The sequence below is a fragment of the Leuciscus leuciscus genome, assembly GCF_965113295.1.
Source record: "Leuciscus leuciscus genome assembly, chromosome: 6".
NCBI classification, from domain to species: Eukaryota; Metazoa; Chordata; class Actinopteri; order Cypriniformes; family Leuciscidae; genus Leuciscus; species Leuciscus leuciscus.
Window position 1 is genome coordinate 12,111,245 of NC_138730.1, and position 6,352 is coordinate 12,117,596.

Sequence of the window (6,352 nt, forward strand, 5' to 3'; positions counted from 1 at the left end):
GGGCTCGGGCATCTTTTCCGGATGCCTCCTGGACGCCTTCCCGGGAAGGTGTTCCGGGCATGTCCCACCGGGAGGAGACCCCGGGGAAGACCTAGGACACGCTGGAGAGACTATGTCTCCCGGCTGGCCTGGGAACGCCTCGGTGTCCCCCCGGAAGAGCTGGAGGAAGTGTCTAGGGAGAGGGAAGTATGGGCATCCCTGCTTAGACTGCTGCCCCCGCGACCCGGCCCCGGATAAGCGGTAGAAGATGGATGTATGGATGGAGTGTTACATTTACATTAAGCAACAACACTTCAAAAGAATTATTGAATTACTGCTTTTGAAGTATTGAATTACTGCTTTTGAAGTAAGGGATTGAATATTCAGCAACCCGAGCTTTATCATTTGCTCATCCGTATTATATCTGTTTTTTATTTGTTGAACATCAATAACATTTTTAACCTTGAATGGGTTTGGATGTTTTTTGTATGTCCTAATTTGGAGAACAGACACAGTCTCTATATGATTATATCTAGGTGAAAGAGGCTCTATGTGATGGGATTTATCTGACCTTGGTGATGCGAGGCCGCTAGCAGACGGTCGGTTTAGCCAGTCTGTCTGCTTCCTGACCTGAGCCCCAGATTGTCATGTTTGAGCTCTAAGACTATGTGCCATATTACTAGAGAGAAGAGCAGCACCATCCCAGGAGGGATGAATACCATCTCTTTTCAACAGGTCAGGTCTGCCCCAAAAACTTTTCCAATTGACTATGAATTCTATATTATTAACCCTCTGGGGACCAAAAACGCGCCCGCGCGTTTTGCTCGTTTTTTTTTTTAGCAATGAAAAATAAACACAAAATGCTCTGTTAATTTTGATCTTTCATTTTCGTGTAATACATCAATCGATCCTGTTCAGTTTCTATTTTTTTTCTGTATACTCACAATACAAATAAAGTGTTTTGCTTTTTGACAAATAAAGAAAAACTAACATGATGCTATTTCTGCCTTCTCTCTGTCAGTAAACTCCCATTTGAAACGCGTTCGAAAATTATCTATAACTCCGCGAAAATTCAGTCAAACAGGCAAACAGACCCACGGGCATAAAGCTTGAGATCGCAGCTTTTAAATGAAGTAATTTATATAAAAAACAAATATTATCAGCTTCTGTAATCTGTATAAAAAGAGAGCGACTCCAGTCGAGCTCATTAGGAGCCATTCAAAAGTAATTTGACCACGCCCCGGAGAGCGCGTGCTATTCAAACGCAAATTCTGAGAACCATTTCAGTCTGTGAAACGCCCCCACATCAGCTGTAAACAAAGAGGCATAATATAGCCTACCTTATGGAGAAAATTTTCCGTGCTGATATGAGGAGCAGATCCCGCTGAGGAGTGAGGTAGGCTAAGTTATCCTTTCTCAAGTGTTAATGTGGAATAACGTTATGGAATAACGTTGTAGGCTTATGTAAACAAAAAGATGAATCGCGTTTCTATAATATGAATAGCGTTTCTGTGAGATGAATGAAGGGTACATATTTGTAAAGACTGTTTAGCCTAAATATGAATCGCGCGTCTGTGTGTGAAAGAATAAACTGCTTTTACAGTTACAGTTACTGCGTTAAAGTCAGGCGAAGTATGAAAGACAACATTTTGTTGACTAGATTTGGGTACAGTTTTTACTGTAGAATATACTGTCACATCAAATAAGCTTTTCTGCTCATATATATAAAATACTATTTTGTCAAAAATAAAGTCATAGACTAAGATGTTCCAATGTTGGCTATATTCAAACTAATGAATACATATGATAAAATGTAGGCCTATAATCTTTTTTTTTTTTTTTTTACAAAGAAAGAGTACTTTTTTGCAGAAATATTGCTGAAATTGTAATTATTGTTGTAATTGTAACCTTTTTAATAAAATAGCAAAACATATTTACAAGATAGATGTAAGCAAAATCTTAAATGGTCAATATAAGTCTTCTTCTAAATATATAGGCTATTTTGTCCTTGCATTGTGGCTCAGTCAGTGTCACACCTGAATGAATGGCTAATTATGCAGAGTCATTATGCAGAGTGGGTGGGACTGGGTAATCTAAGGTGTAAACTACTCCTCCCCCTCGCATATTGGCTTTCCAAGCAAAACCTGTTTTACACCATTTAAATCAATGTATTTTTTTTTTTGTGAACGATAAAGCAAGACTATTTTCACATAATTTTGAAGCTAGAACTCCAAGAGAAAACATCCATTAGTCAAAAGTCTTGTGGGCACATATTTTGTATGAGTTTTGTGGTCTTATTTCAGCAACTTTCATTTTTATTTTTTGAAATAACCACGCATAAACATTATTCTCTTAAAAATACAAACATCTACATACATGTTGCTCGCATATTATGGTAGGCCTGTTTGTGCTATATAGAGTGAATTTACACCTTTGCCATTAACATGTTTATAAATAACTGAAAAAAGCACAAATGTCAGAGCATGTCAGAACATCTCAAGGGCCCCAAAAACAGCTTGGTCCCCAGAGGGTTAAGCGGACACCACCACGACAGCCAACCATTGAGTGAACACAATCTACTAACTATCTCATCACTGCTGCGAACAGGAAGGGGGCCAGAGCAAATTACAGTGCCTGACATCGTACTTACGAGTTCACACACCTCTTTGATATTAATTTTGGTGATCTCCGACTGGCGGAGTCGAACATCATTAGTGCCGACGTGAATAATGATCTTAGAGAATTTACGATTAGCATTAGTCAGCACTTTTAAATTTGCTTTGATGTCAGACGCTCTGGCTCCCGGTAAACATGTGACTATGGTGGCTGGTGTCTCTATTTTCACGTTCCGTGTGATCGAATCACCAATAACTAGGGCACAATCAACAGGATTCTCAGTGGGTGTTTCACTGAGTGGGGAGAATCTGTTTGATGTTGAAATCGGAACGGAAGAGCAGTGGTTTGTCCCGCGACTACAGCGCCTCACCGTCACCCAGTTGCCCTGCTGCACGGGCTCTACAGCCGGAACCGAACAGTGTACAGAGTTCACTAAGCTAGTCGCATCCACAGCAGTATCTAAAGCTCTAGCACTCTTACTATCTTTGATTAAAGCTTGGATGCGTGTCTCAAGTTCTGAAATCTTCCCCGTCAGCTTTACTATCTCCCTGAATTTATCACATGTAACTCGAACTCACGCCGTAGCTACGTCGTAGGCTGTGTGTAGCGCGCGTACCCTGACGTGTACCTCTCCAAAAAATGTAACAACGCGTCAACTCCACGCGGACGCAAGCGCTGTGATTGGTCTGCTAGGACCCCTCCCTCGGGTTTCACATGCTCCCTCTGCAAGTGTAATTGCGCGTCAACGCGGACAACGACGCAGAAGTATAAATGAAAACCAACGCGTTGCCTACAGCGTAGAGGCTCCGGCGTAGGTCCGACGCAGAAGTATAAATCAGCCTTAAGGCCAAATTTGAGTCACTTTACTGTCGCCTCGAGAGCCTTCAGGGAGGTGTGGTGGCAAACAAAACTCTATCACTGAATAAAAGACAAACATTTCCAATAGTCTTTGAGGTTTATTTTCTTGCAAGAAAAGGCCAGCAGTCATACAGTCACACAGAGTGACACAGAGTGTGACAGTGAAGGGAGGGCATCCTTCCTCCTTTATAGTCTTGACTCCCAGAATGTTATCTTTCTAGGCCAGTGATGGTATTTCAACCATATGTGGAACATTGTTAGACTTGTTCATCATATTGTATCCTTGAGTGGAGGCCCTCCTGTCACGTCCCAACACTCTTTACCATTCCAATACAATTCCATATTAGAATAAGGTTTGTGTGTGCTCTTTTACTGTCATATGATGGTCACACACATCTTAATGTAAGTAAATATAAAACATTTTTTAGAGGAGAGAATACAGTTTTTCTCAATTGTTTACACACAAATTCTGGTACTTGAGACACAATGACCACAACATGTAACTCATTCACCAACCCCCTGAACTAATTCTGCTAAACTACAAGCACAATTCCTGCTTTACACTCAAATTGCAGTTCTAAAACACACTTTTTTTCAAAACACTACACACAATTCTCTGCTTTTGGCACAATTTTCATGCAGCAAATCTCTTGTTTTCACAAGGAACACACTGCCATTCAAATATGCACACTGACTCATCACATGGGCAAACACCCGTCACACAGTTTTACAATTAGCAATCAGAGCTTTAGCATAAAAGGGCAACAGGTGAGCTCTTCAATGGAGCAATGGATGCCAACATTGGATTTTTTTTAAGTTTTTTTACTGTAACTGTATACATTCAATTCTTCTGTTGTTTTGTATGTAGACCACTGTATGCCCAACTTTGTGTTGGTTGGGATGTGCACTGTGTACATTGTTTTTGTGGGAAAAATAAAATATATTTTTTTACCATGTATTTGTGTGTTCTGTGTATAAAAACAATATTCTCAAATATTTTACAACACACTTATGTATGTACTGTCTGTAGCAAGTGAACACTGAGTAAAAAAAGGCCTAAGTCATTATGATGAATGGAGAAGAAGTGTTTTCCATTCATCATAGTGTTTTACATTGAGCACATCAGTGTTCAACTGGTTCTTATAAATTACTATTCATATGGTGAGGGAGTGTTTTTTGTGTGTGTCATTTGAAAACAAAATACCATTTTGAGAAGAAATAACATTGTTTTGAATGTAAAGTTTCATTTTGCAGGAGAATTGAGGGGTTTTGCCCATTGTGTGTTTTTTTTTTTTTTTTCGTTTATTTGAATAGGGAGGGACAAGTATGTTACATAAACTCATGTTACATACTACAACATTTTAGCCGAAGCTAATTCTCAATGTTCGTCCCTAGTGGGCCTTTACATAAAATTAAACAATACATAGTTAAAATAATAATACAGTATAACACAATATAAACGCAACAGACAGTCAGTGGTCACATTTCTGACCTCTGATTAAAGAGTCTTTAAGTTTGTGTTTGAAAAGGACCCAGTTTGACTCTCCTTTCAGTTCAGTGGGTAAACAATTCCAGGCTTTAGTGCCTTGTACAGAAAAAGCTGATTGTCCGAATGAAGTATTATACTGGTGTTCAAGGACAAGCACTAAGCTGGTTCAAATCATACCTATCTGACCGCTACCATTTTGTCTATTTAAATGGAGAAAAATCGATCATAACTCCAGTAAACTATGGAGTGCCGCAGGGATCTGTATTAGGCCCTCTGTTATTTTCAATATATATGATGCCACTTGGAAATATTATAAGGAAACATGGAATTAGTTTCCATTGTTATGCTGATGACACTCAAATATATATTTCATCACGGCCGGATGAAAACGCAAAATTTTCCAAATTGACAGAGTGTGTTAAAGATATAAAAGATTGGATGACCCGTAATTTTCTTTTATTAAATCCAGACAAGACAGAGGTAATACTTATCGGTTCAAAAAACCGCCCACAAAACCTCGCACAATACAACTTTAACATCATAGGATGTCCTGTTACTTTATCCTCTACAGTAAAAGACCTGGGTGTTATACTCGATTGCAACCTGTCTTTTGAAAATCATATTTCATATGTTACAAAAACAGCATTTTTCCACCTTAGAAACATTGCTAAGCTACGTAATATGCTATCAGTTTCTGATGCAGAAAAGTTAGTTCATGCATTCATGACCTCGAGACTGGATTACTGTAATGCTTTACTAGCTGATTGTCCTGCATCCTCAATAAACAAGCTACAGTTAGTCCAAAATGCCGCCGCTAGAGTTCTTACTAGATCAAGAAAATATGATCATATAACACCGATTTTATCATCACTGCATTGGTTACCTATAAAGTTCCGTATTAATTACAAGGTATTGCTACTGACCTATAAAGCCCTAAATGGCTTAGCTCCAGTCTATTTAACGGATCTTTTATCACCCTATAATCCATCGCGCTCTTTAAGATCACTAAATTCAAGGCTTTTGGTCATACCTAGGATATCCAGAACCACCAAAGGAGGGAGAGCATTCTCACATTTGGCTCCAAAACTCTGGAATAGTCTTCCTGATACTGTTCGTTGCTCAGACTCGCTCTCCCAGTTTAAAACTAGATTAAAGTCGCATCTCTTCAGCCAGGCATTCATATAATCCTACAGTTCAAACTACAATCCGGCCTCTAGCTCATAAATGCCAGAGGAGAACTGGCCCCCGACTGAGCCTGGGTTCTCCCAAGGTTTTTTTTTCTCCATTAGGTCACCTGATGGAGTTTTAGGACACCATTAGGTCACTTGATGAAGTTTTTCGGTTCCTTGCCACTGTTGCCTTTGGCTTGCTCAGTTGGGGATATTTTGGGGATATTTAATTTAATTTTAT